Raw genomic sequence first — 22,916 nt, forward strand, 5'->3', positions numbered from 1 at the left:
TGGGCATATACCCCAAGAAAACCATAATTCAAAAAGATACATGCACCCCAATGTTCATTGCAGCACTATTTACAATAGCCAGGTCATGGAAGCAACCTAAATGCCCATCGACAGATGAATGGATAAAGAAGATGTGGTACATATATACCATGGAATATTACTCAGCCATAAAAAGGAATGAAATTGGGTCATTTGTAGAGATGTGGGTGGATCTAGAGACTGTCATACAGAGTGAAGTAAGTCAGAAAGAGAAAAACAAATATCGTATATTAACGCATATATGTGAAACCTAGAAAAATGGCACAGATGAACAGGTTTGCAGGGCAGAAATAGACACAGATGTAGAGAATAAACATATGGACACCCAGGGGGGAAAGTGGCGGGGGGTGGTGGTGGTGGTGTGATGAATTGGGTCATTGTGATTGACATCTATACACTGATGTGGATAAAATTGATGACTAATAAGAAACTGCTGTATAAAAAATAAAATAAAATTCAAAAAGTCAAAAATAAATAATCATAAAAAAATGAAAATAATAAATTCCCACCAACAGGGCAGGAGGGTTCCCTTTTCACCACACTAAAAGGGTATTTTGAATTCTTAAAAACCTAACACAGGGGACTTCCCTGGTGGTCCAGTGGTTAAGACTTCACCTTCCAATGCAGGGAGTGTGGGTTTGATCCCTGGTCAGGGAGCTAAGATCCCACATGCCTCACAGCCTAAATAAATTAAATAAATAAATAAATAAAACAGAAGCAATATTGTAACAAATTCAAGGAAGACTCTTTTAAAAAAATGGTTAAGATGGTAAATTAAAAAAAAAAAAAAAACTAACACAAATACAGCCTAGCTTGACCCCTATGATTCAGAAATGCTTTCAATTATCAGGTCCCTTATATCGCCTGTTGTCAATACATGGGGTAATTTTAGTTTGGTTGCTCTTAAAAAAAAACCCTGTGCTCTCTGATTTCAGAAATTAGGATCCACAGACTTCTTAGAACCTGATGTGCTCATCTGTTCATATCAGAGTGACTCAGAAATGCACTGGAGCCCAGGATACTTCACTTAATGACGTCTTAATTAGCAGACTCTTTAAACTGCTATCCTGAGCTGACTAACAAGTATTACCAGAGGGAGTATGTAGTTTACAGAGCAGGAACAGTTTTGAATCTGAAGGAAAAAACAAGGTTACCAATTTACAGTACTTGTTACATCCACACAGCAGATAGTAGAGAAATGCAAAGAAGAGTACACAGTCAAGGGCCAACACATTTTCACAAGCTGGCCATGCAATGCCTGCATCACATACTTGCACTGGTGGGAATCTCTTCCTGAGGACTTCAGGGAGCTGTGTGGGTGAATGGCTGAGCACACACCGACTTTTAGAGTCTCCCTGAGAAAGCGCTTAAACACCTACAGGACTATGATCAATACCTTCATCTCCACAATCCTCGGGGAATGCAGGAAATACTGAGATGTCAAAAGACTGACAGGTTGGGGCTTCCCTGGTGGTGCAGTGGTTGAGAGTCCGCCTGCCGATGCAGGGGACGCGGGTTCGTGCCACGGTACGGGAAGATCCCACATGCCACGGAGCGGCTGGGCCCGTGAGCCATGGCCGCTAAGCCTGCGCGTCCGGAGCCTGTGCTCCGCAACGGGAGAGGCCACAGCAGTGAGAGGCCCACGTACAGCAAAAAAAAAAAAAAAAAATACTGACAGGCAACTCCCAAGGCAATAGAAATAAAAGCAAAAATAAACAATTGGGACCTAATCAAACTTATAAGCCTTTGCACAGCAAAGGAAGCCATAAACAAAACAAAAAGACAACCTGCAGACTGGGAGAAAATATTTGCAAGTGATGCAACTGACAAGGGCTTAATTTCCAAAATACACAAACAGCTCATACAACTCAATAGCAGTAAGAAAAACTCAATCAAAAAATGGGCAGAAGACCTCAATAGACATTTCTCCAAAGAAGACATACAGATGGCCAATAGGCATATGGAAAGATGCTCAACATCACTAATTATCAAAGAAATGCAACTCAAAACTATTGATACAATGAGGTATCACCTCACTCCAGTCAAAATGGCCATCATTAAAAAGTCCACAAACAATAAATGCTGGAGAGGGTATGGAGAAAAGAGAACCCTCCTACACTGCTGGTAGGAATGTAAATTGATGCAGCCTCTATGGAAAATAGTATGGAAGTTCCTCAAAAAACTAAAAATAGAGTTACCATATGATCCAGCAATCCCACTCCTGGGCATATATCCAGAAAAGAGGAAAACTCTAATTTGAAAAGATACATGCACCCCAATGTTCATAGCAGCACTATTTACAACAGCCAAGACATGGAAGCAAATTAAATGTCCATCAACAGATGAATGGATAAAGAAGATGTTGTATGTATGTATGTGTGTGTGTGCATGTGTGTATACACACACAACGGAATACTACTCAACCATAAAAAAGCATGAAATAATGCCACTTGCAGCAACATGGATGGACCTAGAGATTATCATACTAAGTGAAGTAAGCCAGACAAAGACAATTATCATGATATCACTTGTACGTGGAATCTAAAATATGACACAAATGAACCTATTTACAAAACATAAGCAGACTCACAGACATAGAAAACAAACTTATGGTTACCAAAGGGGAAAAGTGGGGGCAGGGAGGGATAAATTAGGAGTTTGGGATTAGCAGATACAAACTACTATAAGTAAAACAGGTAAACAACAAAGACCTACTGTATAGCACAGGAAACTATATTCAATATCTAGTAATAACCTATAATGAAAAAGTATATATATATAACTGAATCACTTTGCTGGATGCCTGAAACTAACACAACATTGTAAGTCAACCTTACTTCAATTAAAGTAAAATAAAATAATAAAATAAAAAATAATATACAAGATATACACACACAAAAAAACCAGACAAGTGATTGTAAGGTAGAGCATCAAGTTGGAGGCAATGGCTAAAACTAACCAAGGAAAATGACCCACAATGTTTTCCTGCAGGTTTGAGTCATGGAAGATTAAAGGTCATTTTAAGCTACACTGGGTATTGATGGAACTGCAACCAAAATGACAATAGAAGCCTCAATGTTTTCCATTGATAAAGTGAAGAGAAGGCCAAACTGGATATAAATGACCAGCAGACCTCACTAAGGGGTGGGGAGTTGGAAAATTCTCTAATGAATATTAGATGGCAGGGAGAGAAGATACTTTTCCTTTTGCATATTTTAGTTTGTTAATTATGAACCTAAAAGCTTGATAACCTAGAATCCATATTCCACCTGCTGATTCTTCAGCCTACAAAAAGACTTCTTAATTATCGAAGATTCTGGAAGCTTCTTAATGCAACCACCATGACCTGTAAAGAATCAAGTCACAGATTGGCTTGAACTGAAACCTCAAGAAGCTGTAATGTAAGGTTTGCATATGGAATAGTAAGGTGTTGAAAGCTCTTGATGTCAGTGGGTGCCCTTGTATTTGAAGGTATTTAAACCTTCCATGGTCAGTTGAGCATACTACCAAAGCCCAATATTCCTCTAATACTTCTTAAGTAACTATGTGACAAAATTTGCTGACAGAATTCACCTCAATAAATCTTCAGACTTCTTTTTTTTTTTTTAACATCTTTATTGGGGTATAATTGCTTTACAATGGTGTGTTAGTTTCTGCTTTATAACAAAGTGAATCAGTTATACATATACATATGTTCCCATAGCTCTTCCCTCTTGCGTCTCCCTCCCTCCCACCCTCCCTATCCCACCCCTCCAGGCGGTCACAAAGCACCGAGCTGATCTCCCTGTGCTATGCGGTTGCTTCCCACTAGCTATCTACCTTACGTTTGTTAGTGTATATATGTCCATGCCTCTCTCTCGCCCTGTCACAGCTCACCGTTCCCCCTCCCCATATCCTCAAGTCCGTTCTCCAGTAGGTCTGTGTCTTCAGACTTCTTAATTCAGTAGAATTAAAGATTCTATTATTGTTTCTCCTTACATGTTGCTTCTATAGTTAGTCATATTTTGCTATCAATCTATTTCCATTTCTCCAAATTGTTGTCAAGTTCTGTAATGTTTACTATTACCAAGAGCTGTTGCCACTTCTTAAGAACAAGATCTAGATTTTGAAAATCTGAAAAGTTAATGATATTTGCAGAAGTGCTCAACAAGGTGGGTACAAACATGTTTATGGTTGTTTTTCATTTCACATTATTCCATTGTTCTAGCTAATGCACGGAACTAAGAACTGATATGATGTGAGCAACTAAATTTTGAATCTGTGATTTCTAACTATCTTTAACAAACTCCTCAAGAGAAAGAAATTAAGACTTTCATACAAAATAAGCATCCCTGTCTATACATATATATAAACAGGTGTTGTGGAAAGCAAATAAAGTGAGTACAATTTAAATAACATATTCCTCATGGTGAGAGGACCCCCAGAGAGGGATATATTAAAAAGTCCTTCATTATACCTCACCTTTAGACATGCTCATACACTTCATCAGTTTATTTCTAGTATTTCAAACATGCCCCTTAATATTCTGTTTGCTTTTCACACATGAATACACAATTCACATGCTTAAAAACAATGCACACCCAAAGCTAATTCACCATAAAATTTTCCTCCAATTTTATGAATTTTTTTAAAACCTACACTTCTTATCACAGTTATCACAGGTATTTGGGTTCTGATATTTTCCACTGATTTTTCTAAATTAAGGCCAAAATTCTAGAGCTATTCCAACAATTATACAAACGTTGCCTTTCAGTCAAAGATAGCAAAATGGCCAAAGTTGAATTAGTCTAAACAGAGGAAACACCACACATACGGCTCCTCGGCAGCTGAAGTGTGAAGTGTGCCTTAGAATCATCGAGATCTCCAAGTGTGGATACATTTCAACTCAGAGACCACGTGTACACCCACAAGACATTAGGAAACAGTGACCCAGATCTCTGGTCCTTTCTGTACTGCAGCCAGGCTGGGATAGTTTCACTTCCTCACAAAGACCATGCCCCCGCAAATTCCGGCTTTCACACAAGCAGTTTCCTCAGCCTAGAATATCCTTTCCCCACCCATATTCTCCAATTTCCATACAGCTTATGACTACTCTCAGTTTAAACGTAGCCATCCATGAACCTCCAGGTCAGACTCTATCTGTCCTCCAGGGTCACTCTGCCCTTGGAGCCTGGCAACACTCCTCAGGCTTGTAATGATGTTTGGTGGTCATTTTCTTTGTATGACTCTGTACACACAGTCTGGAAGCCTGTCTCTTCTGTTTGGTCCTATATTCTCATCGCCTGGCACACGGTACACCCCTGCCAAGTCTCCACTGAACTGGATTAAATCAAGTTAAATGACAAGCTTCGTAAACACAATTTGTTTCCTGAATGAGATCTTTCTTTTTGTCATGTTTAGGTAGGAGGGAGACAGAGAGATACAAAGAGGGGGGAAAAAAAGAGAGAGAGAAAGAGCGAGATTCATCTCTCCATCACGTAAAGCAATGCCATTGAACCATGAAGGCTATTTACGTGGCATCCCAATGGGACAAGTTTTCCTTGTCTTGGAGACCTAGGTCTCCAAGGTCCAAACAAAGCAAACCAAGTCTGTACTTTGGCCTGACATCTGCGGTGTTTTCGTCTTCACTCATTTCTTTGTACCAATGGAGATCTGATCTCTGTGTGTAGTGGCAATGACTCTCTTTGATCTTCTGTGTTGACCACATGTTCCCCCAAAGCCAAGGAAACAATTGTGTCTTCAGCTGACAACTGCAAAGTTGATTCAAATATAAAACATAAAGCTTGGGCTTCCCTGGTGGCGCAGTGGTTGCGAGTCCGCCTGCCGGTGCAGGGGACGCGGGTTTGTGCCCCGGTCGGGGAGGATCCCGCATGCCGCGGAGCGGCTGGGCCCGTGAGCCATGGCCGCTGAGCCTGCGCGTCCGGAGCCTGTGCTCCGCAACAGGAGAGGCCACAACAGTGAGAGGCCCGCGTACAGCATAAAAAAAAAAAAAAAAAAAAAAAAAAAACATAAAGCTCATATTCCAAAATGAGACCAAAAGGAGTCCTATAGTTCTAGGTTTCAGAGAAGAGGTTATATAACAATGATCCCACATCCTTAATTCCCAGTTACCACCAATGGCACCACCAGCAGCTGCCAGATACACAGAAGAAGCAACCAGAACCACAGGCAGGGAATCACACATACTTTCTCTTACACAAAAAAGGAAACCCACTTGGGAAATAATCAGTCTTGGCAGAGGAGAAATCAAAAAAGGAGGGGTGATAAAAGAAACAGAAGCTTGCTTCTAAGATAATAGTATTAACAATGAGCTTTTAAACAAATACAAAAAAAAAATACATAGTTCAGCAAGTTCTCTTTCATCAAAAGTGCCCTAGTCATATTCCACTTGAGATTGCTCTCAAGCCTCTGGAGCGTGGTTGGCTCTTTGCCTCCTGTTAGGGGCCGCTGTACCTGAGTTACCAGTAGGTACGGGAATACCAACAAACCCCTGGCTCAATGTGTTGTCATAAAGCAATACAGAAACAACTTTTGGCTTTGCTGCAAATGTGCATAATGGAAAGCAAATATTATTAAAAAGACAATCATTTTTAGTGATTAAAATAATCCAAGGCAGAAAAAATTTCTCCCATAAGTTTCAAAGTTCTCATTTATCATCGTTTTGCCTCAAGAAGCCAGAGTAATTTTATTTTTCCTGACTTCTATTAAAAAGATCAATACATATGATTCCAAAGAGTCTCGGCTCATGAAAAGATGGAGCAGGCCTGTAATCACATATGAAAGTATTGGTTGTCATTAGCAGAAAGATTGATCTGAAAAGACAGCAGACTCAGAGTGAAAGGACTTAAAATTTTCCACTGGGCATCCCAGCAACTTTCACCTTCCAGATAATTGAATACAGATAACAGATTACCATATTAGAGGAAAGAATTGGATTGGGGATATTCAGTAGACACCCACTTTAGCAAAGCAATACCAAATTTCTCAATAATGATTTTTGTCTGATGCAAGAACATTAATGCAGCCTGACAGTACAAAGGCATAGTCCAAAGCTCACTGAAGTCAAAGTTGTTGGATCAGATTTTTATACAGTTACCTGTGGCATCAGAGGTTGTAATGAATGCACGTGTTCAGCTGGCTGTTAAAAAACAAGTTAAGGAACACATTCAGGCATATGTCATGGCCTTATTCCATGAATAGAGCTTCTTTCAGCTTCCTTCAGTGAATTATCGTTAGGACCCTTAGTGGTGATTGTATAAAACTCACAAGAACTGAACTCATGGGCAGGCAAAGGGTTTTCTTCACTGCATAGCTGTCCTTTCCTGAAACCCACTTACAGTGTAGTAAAAATGCTAGCTATAAAATAAGTTGGAATTTTTATAGTACCTTGGCAGGGCACAATGAATTTGGAAATTCAGAGTTGTGGTCCAAGGAAACTAAACTGGAGGCCAAGGTTTTCCATATCTTCATCTTCATTCTACATATATACAATATTGACACCCCTGAGGATGGTGTTCCCAAGCTCCAGAATTGATAGATAAGATGTTTTTTAAGACATCTGAATATTTCATCACCCTTCAATCCCTTTACTTACTTAGCTGCCAGCAAATACCTGGACATCTCACAGGAATCAGATCTATTCATAATAATTAACCATTGATCATTTCCTAATGACATAAAAGCTGATCCTGGAGAAAGATATCAATGTCCATCCCCTATAACAATCATCTCGACAGTGTAAGTGGGCGTTGCATTTGTGTTAAAAACCATTGTTTGTTATGGACTTCAACAGAATTTGTGAGACATTTTATGTTAAGTGTGTTCCTCTATTACTCTTCTATGAACCCCTAAATGCTGTCATTATCTAAATTTTCCACAAAAATCACATTGTCATGGCATCCACTAGACACTTCAGTGCACACAAAGCAAAACTGTTTTCCTCCATGTCTAAATTTTAAAAAACGCAAACACTTGTTTTTATAAAAATACCAGAAAATGTTCACGCTTTTGGAATTTCCTGTAATAATAGTATCAGGAGTAAATTCCTTTAAATACAGAGGACGGGAATAAGACCAGCCAGGAATTATTTTTAGTTTTTCAAACTTAGTAAATTCTTTTCCATTCTCAGCTGAAAGATTTTTTTTTCTTGCAACTAAGAAAACATCTCCATTTTACTAGTGAAGTCAGTATTTTTTTTAAAAAAAAAAAAGGAGAAATATTGTTTTTCCCATTTGTGCTTCATACAGGATTCTGTATAAATATATGTGTACACATTTATATTTCATGCTCGTAGTAAGGCCACATTTTTTTTTTAAGGCCACATTTTTTTAAGCCAATTCTCTTTTCAAGAAAATTAAAGTAAGGATCACTCAAGGGTATTGTTACTTTAAAAGTGGAGCATGATAGCTCTCCAAGACTGGAGTGGGCTATGGAAATTGCCCATCTTTGTCCTGATGAAGGGTTCTCTGACAATGAGTCATGAGACATCACAAGGGACAGATTGCCCATGACATAGCAATGAATGTATGAATGCTCAGTGACAGGCCCACATACTGCCAGGTCTCCATCCCTCCCCTGCCCTTTCCTGTTTTGCTGATGCCTTGATGAAAGAGCTACGATATGATGCCCTGGACTGACACGCTCTCAAGGGAGATGACAATATAGCCTGTGTGCTGCTCCAAGGCACACAATGAGCTCTGATTTGTACTGGGCTGTGCTAATTACAGTGTGTGTGAGTTGTATCTCGTTCCTGTCCTCTGTGTACCATGTGATAAACAAAAAGTTGCCAAGGCATGAAACACAAAATAAATAGGGCCTCAAACACCCTACCTTTCCAAACACCATGGAAATTACAGTACATTTTTTTTTAACAGAAAAGACAAAATGATAAAAAAGCTACAATGTCACTGTATTAGTCAGAGCTCTCCAGAGAAACAGAACCAATAGGAGAGACAGAGACAGAGATTGATTTGTTAATTATAAGGAATTGGCTCATGGGATTATGGAGGGAGACAAGTCCCAGGATTTTCAAGGTAAGTCAGCAAGCTGGAGGGTCAGTGGTATATAGTTCCAGTCCAAGTGCAAAGGTCAGAGAACCAGGAGAGCTGATGTGTGGGTCTACTCTGGAGGCCGGCAGGCTCAAGACCCAGAAAAGCCAAAGTTTCAGTTCAACTGCAAAGGCAGGTACAAGCCCAGCTCAAATGACATTGGGCGGGAGGAGTTCCCTCTTAACCAAGCAGAGGGTCAGCATTCTTGTTCTATTCAGGCCTTCAACTGATTGGACGCATTCCACAGAGGGAGGGCAATCTGTTTTACTCTGTCAACTGATTTAAGTGCTAATCTCATACAAAAACACCCTCACAAAACACCCAGAAGAATGTTTGACCAAATGTCTGGGTACCCTATGACCCAGTCAGATTGACATATAAAATTAACCATCACAATAACCTTGTCAAATGCTAACCAAATACACTTTGTTTTTTTATCTTAATACCAGTGATAATATAACTTCTGTTCATCCCTTTTTTGTGACGATTCTTTTTGTCCATTTGGTTTAAATATTTCTCTGCCTGTCAAAAAATAGGCAATAGATAGGTAGTAAAATTGCACTGAAAATTCATTTCCCTCAGCTAAAGCAAACTCAAGGAACATTTATTTAATAAAATGGAGAATCAATAAAATTATAATTTTAAGTGAGAGTCAATGCCAAGTTGTTCTGTAAAGAAATTTGATAGGAATCCATGTTCTTTTCTTTGTTAGGAAAAATAATATTAAAAGTAGAATTAATTTAATGATCATCATACTCGTTGGTTTAGTGGCAATAAGAAACATGCATCCAGCTTCTATTCCTTTGAAACTGCATTTTCCAATTCTTTAAGGACCTTGCTACCCAAAGGAGGTTCCACAGAGAGGCAGCATCTGCATCGCTTAGGGGTTTGTTTAAAACGCAGATTCCAGACCCCACAACCAGGAATATTAGATCAGAATATCTGGGGGTGGAGCCTAGGTATTTGCATTTTAAGAAGCTCTCCAGCACCATAACATTTGAGAATCCCCACGTTAAACAATGCTTTATCCAGTTCACAAAAGTCACATACACCACAGATTAAACCTCAACCAGAGAAACTTAGTTCTATCATCCAGTTGAAGCCTGTTGAACTCCGATTCGTTCAACAATGGAGAATTCTACATTTAACCGTGTTTGCTCATTCCCTCTAAATCGTGGAGGATTACATTCTCTTGGATAAAGTTAGTGGTACTAGAGAATACCAAGATAATACAGTATTAAAATGTAATCGTAAATTTGAAATTTAAATACTAAATGAAGGTTAATATTAAAATATTATGTTTGCTTTGCATTTCACTCTACCATCTTGGAATAAAAAGACAGCCCTCGGGCTTCCCTGGTGGCGCAGTGGTTGAGCGTCCGCCTGCCGATGCAGGGGACACGGGTTCGTGCCCCGGTCCGGGAAGATCCCACGTGCCGTGGAGCGGCTGGGCCCGTGAGCCATGGCCGCTGAGCCTGCGCGTCCGGAGCCTGTGCTCTGCAACGGGAGAGGCCACAACAGCGAGAGGCCCGCGTACCGAAAAAAAAAAAAAAAAAAAAAAGACAGCCCTCAGAAGACATTTCAAATTGTCGATATTTCTCTAATTAGTCATATTTTCAATTAAAATTTAGGCACTAGACAGCACATATTATCAAGGTCTTGACTATGAACATGAGTACCGAAAACCACTGGTTTAGAGCAGTTGGCCTATTTATTGTGGAGCATCTTTTAATTCTGCCATCCAAGTCCTATCTTAGAAAAAGATACTAGTTCAGTTATAGCCTTTAATCAGCCCAGATCCCCTCTTTGCAACGAGAATATTAAAAGAAGCCAAATTTTGAAATAGTGGAGTTTAACTTCTCTTTCCCCAACCTGAGTTCCCAATGTCTCCTTATTGCCCATGCTACACAGCAATAATTCCCCATCAAGACATTCATTGCCTACATGTTGACCTTTGCTGCCCTTGATGATCCTCTCATACAGTGGTCTCTCCGCAAGTCCATCCTCACTAACCGAGATGTTCTATACCATTTCCCACTCTCACAAGACCTGACACCAAATACTTATCTGTTCAAAATCCCTTTGGGATAATAAGAATGAGAAATAATTTGGCATTGTGTCAGGTTATGATTTGGTGCAAAGAGGAACTCTGAGTTACAGAACCAGAGTTCAAGACCTATCTATGGTTATATAACCTTGAGGAAGGTTTTAGCCCCAAGTAACTCAAAACTTAATAAGGTAAATAAGACAGTTAAACAAAAATACAGTTGATCGGCAAATGCCCAAGAAATGTACAATAAGCCAGGGGAGTCAAGAACAGGAGAGCTCATATCCAGCTGGACATGAGCTTCAGACATAGTTTCTCAGAGGAAGCCACCCCTGGTCCACAGTAAACTCATCTTTTTCTGGGGTCACACTTGAAACAAAATAGATATACCCAAAACTACTCCATCCAGATATAAGAACTGGGTCCACGCAAGCTCACGTCATATCGGTTTTGCTCTTGGCTCTAAGCAGAGTGAGGCTCATCATGTGACCGTACTGGAGTCATTCTGACATAAGCAGCCATAGACAAGAACTGTCACCATGGTCCTTTGAAACTAGTCTTGTAACATCTCAAGATATGTGTGAGGGGTATATGCTTGTGAGTAGATGGGGACAAGTGTATATGCAGGATTTTATATGATTTTTGCCTCAAGCTAACTAGATAGCTTTCCTGTCTATCAGTAAATAAGGGCATAGTGAGTATTTGTTACTGGCCAAGCCCCGTGATGAGGATATGGCTGCAAACATAGAGCCAGTCCCTGCCCTTCAGGAGCTTAGAGTCAAAAGGACCACAGAGACATTTACAAATAATGACTAGTGTAGAGATAAGATATAGTTGCAAGTTTAAGACTAAAATTTACACAGCTTCCAGACAGTGATTCCTTTTCTTTGCTACAGTTCTATGACCTGCTGTTACAATGAAGAGGATTATGACTCTTGTCCTCATATTGAGTGGTGTGGCCAATGCCTGTCTTGGTTCCGTGAAGACAGCCCTGTCTCTTCAGCATGGAGTCCTCACTTATTCCATGCAACCATTCTATTAAGCAGTGGTTCTTAGCCTACAAGGATCACCTAGGGGGCTAAAGTGCAGATACCTGGCCTCACTCAGAAATTCTGATTCAGACTCTGGCTGGGAGAGTCTAATTGTATTTGAAAATCCCACCTGAGTGGTTCTAAAGCAAACAGGTATGTGAACTGCCCTGAGAAACCCTGTGACCTAGAGGGGAATGAACTAAAAACTCCAGTTTTCCTTATCCAGACAAATTGAGAGCATAATTAAATTGATATGCTACATCCACTTCAGAATGTTTCAAAACCATGCACAAACATCCACATACCTTCTCTTGCCTCCAAAAGACACTAAGAAGCAAACTATTCTGAAAATAGAAGAAAGTTAACAACCCTAAGATTTGAACTCCTTGTAAAGAGCTGTGTTAGTATATAACTTCAATACATGCTCCAGACTAACAAAAAAGATGATTCATCTATCATCTAATTTTATTAAATATTCATTGGTAAATCTCTCTTTTGGGCAGCATGAATAAATACCTAACGGTAAGAAATAATGCCAACCTGAAAACTAAATGCTGACAACAATTCATGATAGAAATAAAATCAGCTCCAAAATCTGAGACAAACCACAGATAAAAGAGAGGTTTTTCACTGTGACCTTCAAATCAATTCTTTGGTTTTCTTTTATCATTTTGGTTTTCTTTTACAACTGGAAAAATGACTGCATTTTCACTAAATCTAATTTTTCTCTTTCACATAACATCGATTTAAAGGCAATGTTATCAATAGGAACTTCCAAAGCCATAATTCTGTTGAAACCAAGATACACAGTTTATGAGCAAAGATCAGCAAATTATTTTAGAAAAAGACATCAAGGCTTGGGATAAGCCCAGAATGATGTGAAATGAGGAGGGCAGGCAGGAAGAGTAAGAATAGGAAAGATGTATTCTTCAAAATTCTATTGAGGTTTTTTTTTTTAAGTTCATAAAAGGGTAACTTTATGGAAAAACTTTGCAAAGAAATTCATGATAATAAAACAGCTGAACAGCATGGCAGGCATTGAAAGACTTGAAAATGAGAGAATGAATAAATGCACGAACAAATAAGAAATTGAATCAGTGAACTGTTGTGCAAATCCCTTGGGGCCTGATACAGTGAGCTGTGTTAGGAAAACAGGTTGAATAAAATATAGTCCATGTCTCTAAGGCACTCACCACCTAGCCAACAAAGTCACAGATATCTATCTCTACAACTAGGCATAATACAAAAAGATGTGTGATACACCAGTCTTATGAAATAGTGATTCAGGAACAATGAGGGTAGCGTGATGAATTCTCCTGGGGACTATAATCAGGGTGGCCTTACAGGGGAGGTGAGTGTTTTGCAGACTTTGGGTCTCAGCAAGTCTCCGGGTGAAGGCATCACTAGCTTGAGACAGTCTAATTTGTGCGGAGTTTCCCCTTGGGTCCTCTGCTTGACTCTCATTACACACTTCACGTGCACATGTTCAGCTGCTGTCTGTATGCTTATGACTCCCCAAACTATGTCTTCAGATAAAAACCTCCTGCCTGGGTTTCAGAATCACATCCAAATTGCCTCCTGAATAACCTACAGACTCCTCAAATTCATTATACCTAAATCTAAACACTTTAACTTTCCCCACTCCCTGCTCTACCCTCAACCCCATCCTCTCCTATTTGCTTTCTCAATGAAAGACGTAGCCACTCATAGCCTGAGACAGAAACTATGCATAATCCCAGATTCTCCCCCTCCCTACATCCCAGTCACTAAACCCTGCCGCTTCCACTTAAAAATCTCACCCTCCTTTCATTCTTCCACAGCCACAGTCTTAGTTGATACTCTTATCATGTTTTACCTTGTATCCATGTCTCTATTTTTATTCCCTTCCAGTTCATCCTCCACTGCCAGAGGGATGGACTGTAGCTGATAGTGACTTTGTTTTTCTGATTAATATCTTCCAGTGGTGCCTCAGCACTTCAGGGTAAATCCCACATTCCTCATGAACTGGGTTCTCTCACCCTACCATCCTTTTCTCCACTGCCCCCAACAGGTACTCAGAGCTCTGACCATATGGCACTTCATCCTGTGGCTTGACCTAGACTGTTTTCTCTGGCCTGAGCATCCTTACCTTCCCTTTAACTGACCACCTTCCATGCCTGTTTAGCTTGTGCTCAGCCCAGTGACCTTTCCCCTTCCTTTGGGAGGCATCTCTGATCCTCTGGCCCCTAGCTCCCTGTGCCAGTCTCTAGTGGAGGGCTTCCACACGCGTTGGTATTGGTTGGAATATTTGTCTACATCCGGCAAGCTGACTGTGGAAGCTTGAGGGCAGGACTTTGTCCTGTTCATCTTTATATCCCTCATGTCTAGCACGAAGCTCATCACGTAAGAAAAATGCAACTATTTGTGAATTATCTTAATTAACTAAAACCTTTCTCTGAGCTTCATAATTGTTGACATTCAAGAATGAATAGTTGAAAACCTCAGAAAGCATATGACTAGTAAAAAAACTTTCTTTCTCAAAAATAAACTGCCAACAACAAAAACTACATCCTCAAGTTATGCAAGTATCATATTAAAAAAAATTGATTGGATATTGAAAATTTGGGTCAACCAGTTGTTTTCTTCTAAATTGTGCCAAATAACTGATTTGGTAGCTATTATTGCTTAAACCATTATATTATCTGATACTTTAGAGACAGCTGAGTTAGTGGGGCAGTTGCTTAAGTTTCATGTAGGTGCAATCTGTGTGACGTGTTGGCAGATTTCACTGAGTTACTGCAACTCAATCCCTCAAGCGCTTTTTTGAGCACCTACTTTATGATTGGCATAGATGCTATACCAATGCTTCTCCAAGTTATCCCATGGACCACCTTCATCTAAATAACCTGAGGGTAAAATGCAGATTGTTTTTTGGTTTTTTTGCGGTACGCGGGCCTCTCACTGTTGTGGCCTCTCCCGTCGCAGAGCACAGGCTCCGGACGCCCAGGCTCAGCGGCCATGGCTCACGGGCCCAGCCGCTCCGCGGCATGTGGGATCCTCCCGGACCGGGGCACGAACCCGTGTCCCCTGCATCGGCAGGTGGACTCTTAACCACTGCGCCACCAGGGAAGCCCAAATGCAGATTGTTAAATGCAGATTCTTAGACTCCACGCAAGAAGTCTTAAACCAGATACCCTAGAAGCAGGGTCTGCTTCATCTTTAAAAAGTCCACCCTATAAATATTTATTCAAACCAAAGTTTGAGAGCCATTGGTCTACACTTTGGACTGTCCAACAGAAAGTGGAAGAAAAGGATGAGGAAGTGGAGGGATGAGGGAGTGAGGGAGGTCAATTGGGAAGAGAGGTCAATATATTAAGATATAGGGTCAGCTGCTGTGACAAGGAGACCCAAGATAAGAAGAGTTTGTTTCTGTTTCACATAATGGTCTGAGTATAGGCAGTCCAGGGCTCATGTGAAGGCATCAAGGCATCAGGGACCCAGAATCCTTCTACCTTGGTGCCCTGTCATTCTGAGAGTCTTTCTCTCATCTACATGGTCTAAGATGGTTCATTACCTCACCCTCATTCCAATAAGGTGAGATGGAAAGGAAAAGCGTGCCTCCCCTTAAAGGCACAAGCCAGAAGGTGCACTCACAACACCTGTTTATATTCCAGGACATACCCATGTAGCTTCATCCAACTACAAAGGAGACCAAGAAGTGAACTGGGGTGAGAAGAAGTCCATGTACCCCACTAAAAATTGTTCTATAAGAATTGAGAAAAGGGGAAATAGATAATGAGGTCAACTTGCAATTTCTGTCACCTAAGAAAAAGATGAAGAGGAGAGAGGGGTAAGAGTTGGAGAGGAGGTGGAAGGGAAGGAAAAACCATAAAACCAATTGTCAATTCTCCAAAACATTCTCCATCCTCCAACCCCCAACCCCCATCCAAATACATGTACTTAGAGCCTGGTGTTCCTGAGTTTCTGAGCTTCTTTAATCAAAATAGTTGTGTTCACTTTCACTCATACCCCTCTAGCCTTGGCCTTAGACATTGACTTTGCTGGACAATAACCTGCTGCCAATGTTTCCACTATCACTGGCACAATGGGCTACAGGCACAAGCTGCTTATCCAAGCTCTCTGCTTTATATTAAAAGTCATGGGCTTGGGCTTCCCTGGTGGTGCAGTGGATAAGAATCAGCCTGCCAATGCAGGGCACACTGGTTCAAGCCCTGGTCCGGGAAGTTCCCACATGCCGCGGAGCAACTAAGCCCGTGTGCCACAACTACTGAGCCTGTGCTCTAGAGCCCACGAGCCACAACTACTGAGCCCGCATGCCACAACTACTGAAGCCCGCACGCCTAGAGCCTGTGCTCCGCAACAAGAGAAGCCACCACAATAAGAAGCCCGCGCACCGCAACGAAGAGTAGCCCCTGCTTGCCACAACTAGAGAAAGCCCGCGCGCAGCAACGAAGACCCAATGCAGCCAAAGATAAATAAAATAAATAAATTTATAAAAAAAAAAGTCATGGACTTGCGGATGAATTTTAAGCAGCACCATTTCCTCGCTTTTGGTTAAAAATGGCACTGTTTGATCAGTCCAAACACGGCACTCTTTCTCTATGAATAGTGCCCCTGAAATTGGGCAATGCTGTGACCCTTGTGCTTGTTGAACTGAATTTCCAAGTGAATATTCATCTCAGCTTTCACGTAGAAACCGCACTTTGGTTTGTAGTCCAGCTGCTGGAGAAACTCTAAAACGTGAAGGGACAGGCAGCTTTGGTGCTATTCCTACACTCAGGGTATCTTTCCCGCAGAAAGATAAGAACTGCCGTGGCCTCGGGCCCAGAATGCTGACCTGCGAAGAACAGCCCCTCCAGCCTTTCAGGAGCCTAAGATGAACCGCATGACACCCATTCCACAGATCAGACATCAGGTCAGATCTTACTCCTTTTGTACAACGGCCATTATGTGATTTACGGAGCAAAGAATAGATACAATACAATCCTCAGAGTACGTTACAAAGTTAGAGGGTATTTCTAAGCATGAAAATATGCAACATTTCAGGAGGTAATGTCATAAAAAGAGGCATCAGACCAATAGATCACTGTCTCCATTCAACTGTAGTTGCTAAAAGTAACTTTAGCTCTCATTTCTGAGAGTGAGAAACTCTAGAAGTTACATTCACGTTTTTAGGAGGCCATATGTAACCTAACTTTTCCAAAGCTGAACTTGAATATAATCTAGTTAGAATTACATCCCCCTAGGACATTTCAGTATAGATTCAGATTCACAAAGCAAAGGAAAAGATAATGTGGTTTTATTCCAAAGCACAGGCTTAAACACATGGCAACACTCATCATTCCCAAAATTCCCAGTTGCTTCATTTGCTCCCAATAGTCAAGTGGCTTCTATCAGAAAATTACATGCAGTCAGAAAATTACAGGAGGCCTGCTTCTTAGGGCATAATGATCCATTCATCTGATAATTTGCTAAGTGCTTACTCTTTCCACTTGTTATTTTTTCCTTCTTGGTTAGCGCATCATGCAAATTGTGACAAGAGATAAAGAAATGGAAACACTCGTAGAAAAACAGGCAAAATAAGGACAAAAAAGTAAGATAGAAAATGTCTTTAAAAATAAACTTAATATTCTTAAAACTGCCTTTCATGAAAAACACTAGAGGAGAAATTTAAATGTACTAGTGTAGCCCCTTGGACACTGATTTTCACATGGTGACGCCATATGGCCCCTGTCACTGGAATTGATACCACTGAACATGGATGCTGGGAACCTCCAAGGACAACTCCAAGTAGCCATCTGGCTGTGGACAAATCCACTCTGTCTCCAGAGACTTCTTTAAGATTCCAACTCTGGTCTTTAAATGTGTGTATATAAGCAACACTGATCTGTAGGCTATTGTTTTATAGGTGAATCTTTGCATTTCATTGTTCTGAGGTTGATATTCTCATTGGTTAGCTATTCTTGCCAGTTTTTACTTTCTTGTTGGCCACTGTTCAGTGTTCACCAGAACCTGGGGCAGTAGCAGTGGAAACCAAGGAGCTGCCCTGCATTACCCTGTTGCTATGCCTGCTACAACGTGGTGATGAGAAGGCTGGAACTGAAAGCCAAGGAGACTTTCCACTACGAAATGCAAGATAAGCATAGGGATGGCCTCATGTGCCTGGGGAATGTAGCCAATTCTAATATGTCCAAAAAGCACCCATGCCAGGTGATCTCGAGTTGTGAAAACCAGGCAGATTTTTACTGTGCTTAATGTATTATAATAGCCAGGATTTTAAATATGTCAGCTCTTTTTGGTGTGATTTAATACAGCTTACTTGAAAGGAAAAATAAAAAATCTATCTGAACAGCTTCCAGCCATTGGCTCTAATTTCCCACGACGGCCCATGACAAGGAACTCGCAACCCTATGGAACAGACTTGACTGGATCAGAAAAGGGCTGATTGGAATTTGTGCTCACTCTTCTTTTCCTCCTCACTCTTTCTCCACATTCCTAAGAAACATATCCAATTTTCAGGCCAAGCAGGATGGCAAAAACGACATTTACACTGGATGGCATCTAAAAATCTTTTATACCAATTTCAACATTCTAGGAAAATAACTGTATGATATTCCAATATTAACAGAAGAAAGGAAACATTTCTTCAAAGATGGCTATCTGCTCATGCTCTATGTATTTCCTGTCTTAGATGAAATTCTTCCATTTTTCTCATGAAACCAGTTAGTTATAAACCTGGAAAGTCATCTGACATTGCGTTTTAATGAATTTCTCTATTTCTCTTTTGACTTCTTAGGGAAGAAGAGAGTACAGTACAGAGAAATATTCACTCTGTAGGATATAAGATCAGAAAAGCAAGCCCATGACCTATTCACTGTTGAGTACCTAGCTCATTACCTGGCACATGGTAATTGCTTAATAAATTTTTGGCTGTATGTTAAATGACTCTTTCCAATGGGTAAGTCACTGTTTTTCTGCCACTCCCCAATACTCAAGGCTCTAACAAAGATCTTTTTAAAGATACCATGATTTTTATTCTAGAGATTTCTATCACAACTTTTCTTCTTCTCACTAGTAGCTTTCTCTTATACACCCAAAGGTCAGCTGTCTCTTGAACCCAAAGTTTCAGCTTAATTACGGAACACAAGGGCTTTGAAGTCAGACAGACATGTTCAACCATGTGGTTCTGCCACTTACCTAGTGTGGTTCATCAAACTGCTTAATTTCTCTGAGTCTCATTTTCCCCACCTGTAAAGCATAATAATTATTTCAGAAGGTTATCTATAGATTAAATGAAATAATATGTATAAAACAGCAAAGTGCCTGACACACAATAGCCTATTCATGATGACTACTTTGGTAATACTTGTATCATTATTATTATCAACATGAAACTTCAGAATAATCCTGTAACATACCTTATAAGTTAAATACTGTCACATATCTAACTGAGAAGTTTTCTTGTTCATAAACTATATCAACTGGGTCCTTTTTTTACTGTATAATATCAAAGGAAAATTGCCTTAGTTTTTGTGCTGTCCAGGGAAAGATAAATAGTAAACTATGCTATTTCTTGGATGCAAATTTCTCTAGAGCTTTCTTAAGTAGTCTATACAATGCTTTAATGGTATCACAAGCTAGCTGTAATTTTCCCAAAGTCAAACAGCCTGTCAGTGACCACAAAATACAATGGAGAAAATAGTATACCTCCATATGAATTTTCATTGAAATGAATGTAGAGAGTGTGCAGAGATAAGATCAGATGCTCTTCTAGGAGTTTCCTTGCCCCACACATCTACTTTTCATCTTGTGGCATAGTTAAAGTGATACACTCAAGTTTAGGAAGCTCAGCGGAGACTCCTTTACGTCAAGCACCATGGGTAGCTAAAAAGAAAATGGGTTGTTCACCTCAAAGAACTTGAGAAGAGATTAATACAGCAAACAAAGAGGTAGAACCACTTGTCAATACATGAACAGCATGTAGGAAGTGTGTCACCACATATGAGCAGTGGATAAAAACTTGAAAGGAAAGGATAGTAGAGTGCTTTATGCTTTAGGCCACTACTCCGAATTAAATAACTAAACTACAATGGTTTGAGCTAATCTAAAATCAATAACAATTGGCACGTGTATCTAGGTTCTGAAAATCAGAGGTGAGATGGCATACATCTATCTCATTTTCTCTCTTCCTCTACTCCCAAGTCCCATCGACAGTCAGCTCATCTACTCATGTGCTTTAAGCCAGCACCTGAATAACTGTGAATGGTCCTCAAATTTATTTTTGATGTCTCTCCTTCGAGCCCCACTTCCATTAAATGCTTATTTCTTTTTGGATGTTTCACAAAGACCTTATACCATCATAAGCAAATCCTATAGTCATTTTTTTCAATTTAGGTTAAATCTTAATCGTCTGTAACTTGTGAACGAGTCTGTAATTTGTGTTCTGAATAAATAGCTAGCCAGCTGCGATTAACTGAGGTCTTCTTGTTAAATTTTATAGTGTCAAAGCCTCCTAAACGTGTCTACAAATGTATTCATTCTTTCACCTTACATTCATCTTTCCTAAATCAACAATTACCAGCAGGAATATCATAACCTTCGTGCTTCCTAAAGTTGGCAATTTTGGTTTCATCTTCAACTCCTCCTCATCTTTGGGGTTGGAGGATGGAAGTTTGGGGGAAGCAATCCATGTCCTTTACAGTCTACAAGCTCAAAAAGGCTAAGCTAGGAAGCATCCATTGTGGCCTAAGCATTCCCTACAAAAGGCCCTCAGGATAGCTCAGAGGTGAGAGAGGGCAAAGATGGAAGCCTTGGCTGCCTTCTAAATCCACACATGCCTGCATCCCACCCTTTAAAGGCATAAGGATTCATTCATTCTTAGTTTCAACTCAGAAACAGTAATTGAGCAGCTACAAGTGCCAAGCACTGCTTTGCTTTGGATGATGGAGATGAAGTAGCGAACAAAACCTGCCCTCATGGGGCTTGCATTCTAGAGGGGTCTGTTTCTTGGTAGTGAGAAAAAGGAGTAACAATAACAGACCTGACAGTTGGGGTACAATATTTTTTTCAAGATTTCTAGAAGTTCTTAATTGCCAATCTAATTTCTAAGTCAAATTTCATTCCTTCTGTGCAAAATGGCATGGCCGGTCTGACCACCAAATACCAAGGGGCTTTCTTGACTACTCAAGCACATTGCTGGCCAAAGAAAGCAGGCTGCTCCAAAATGACATGGCAAAACATGTAGAGTAATTTTAATCAATTCTTTCAGCCAATTTTAAAGGTATTTATCATGAAGTAGCACAGTCTTGCTAAAATATTTCTTTAAACACAAAGAGTGCTTTGTTTCTAAACATTCGAGAAATAAAGGGAGCACCCAGACACTGTGCCTGTTTTGTAAGTTAAAGTGAAAAAGTACGACACTGAAACTCGTAGTTGATATCTCTTCAGAAGAGAAATTATCATCAGCAAGGTAATAATTCCCAGTAGTTATACAAAGAAACCACAGTCTTCAGGAAAACCACATAACAGAGAATGGAATACTGGGAGCAGCCCACATAATTACTCATGATAGATAACTGTATTAAAAATTAAATATAAATTATTGTGAGCATTATACTTTTGGCACCAGATGAAAAAAGTGCTTTATGTTACTTAAAAGTTTCAATAACTGCCCTAAATTTGGCTCTGTTGAAAGTAAGCCTACCCTGAGTAAATATAAAGTGTTTATTATTTGAAGTATTGCTTTCAATACAATTGTAAGTTTAAAAAGATCTCTTGAATTTGCTAAAAGTTTCTATATGACATTGATATTTCTTAAAAGTACTAAAAATGGAGACAAAGAGGTGAATTTTAAACAGGGCCTTAAGGAAGATTATTTTAGTATATGAAAATATCTCACAGAAATGCAATAAAACACAAAAATCAATTCCAGATGATTTTTAATCTAAATATAAGAGGGAAAAATAAATCTTAAAAAAAAAAATAAGAGAACGTCTTCATGACCTTGGAGTAGGCAAAGATTCCTTAAATAGCACAAGAAAACAAAAACTAACCTTTAACAGAAAAAAAGATGAATTAAATTGTATTAAAATTAGGAATTTCTGTTCATTACTATTAAGAAAATGAAAAGGCAACCCACAGAGTGGGAAAAGATGCTTACAACAAAAACTCCAACAAGAGGAGACCTTCAAGATGGTGGAGGAGTAAGATGTGGAGATCACCTTCCTCCCCTCAGATACATCAGAAATGCATATACATGTGGAACAACTCCTACAGAACACCTACTGAACACTGGCAGAAGATCTCAGACCACCCAAAAGGCAAGAAACTCCCCATGTACCTGGGCAGGGCAAAAGACAAAACAGAGACAAAAGAATAGGGATGGGACCCACACCTCTGGGAGGGAGCTGTGAAGGAGGAAAGGTTTCCACACACTAGGAAGCCCCTTCACTGGCAGAGATGGGGCGGTGGCGGAGGGGAAGCTTCGGAGCCATGGAGAAGAGCACAGCAATAGGGGTGCAGAGGGCAAAGCGGAGAGATTCCCACACAGAGGATCAGTGCTGACCAGCATTCACCAGCCCGAGAGGCTTGTCTTCTCAACCGCTGGGGCGGACGGGGCTGGGAGTTAAGGCTTGGGCTTCGGAGGTCGGATCCCAGGGAGAGGACTGGGGTTGGCTGAGTGAACACAGCCTGAAGGGGGCTAGTGCGCCACAGCTAGCTCGGAGGAAGTCTAGGGAAAAGTCTGGACCTGCC

General features: G+C 40.2%; 1 protein-coding gene across 6 annotated transcripts in view; it reads right to left on the bottom strand.

Annotated features, from left to right (window-relative positions):
• The window catches only part of SETD4 (SET domain containing 4), a 366,008-nt gene that overhangs the window by 68,368 nt on the left and 274,724 nt on the right, over positions 1 to 22,916 (bottom strand). For all 6 annotated transcript variants that reach the window (XR_004349708.1, XR_004349714.1, XR_004349715.1 and 3 more), the window contains one exon: positions 19,362 to 19,412. The gene's annotated coding sequence lies outside the window, so the exon portion shown is untranslated. The remainder of the gene's footprint in view (positions 1 to 19,361; positions 19,413 to 22,916) is intronic.

The sequence above is a fragment of the Phocoena sinus genome, chromosome 4 (assembly GCF_008692025.1).
Source record: "Phocoena sinus isolate mPhoSin1 chromosome 4, mPhoSin1.pri, whole genome shotgun sequence".
In the NCBI taxonomy this organism is placed as follows: Eukaryota; Metazoa; Chordata; class Mammalia; order Artiodactyla; family Phocoenidae; genus Phocoena; species Phocoena sinus.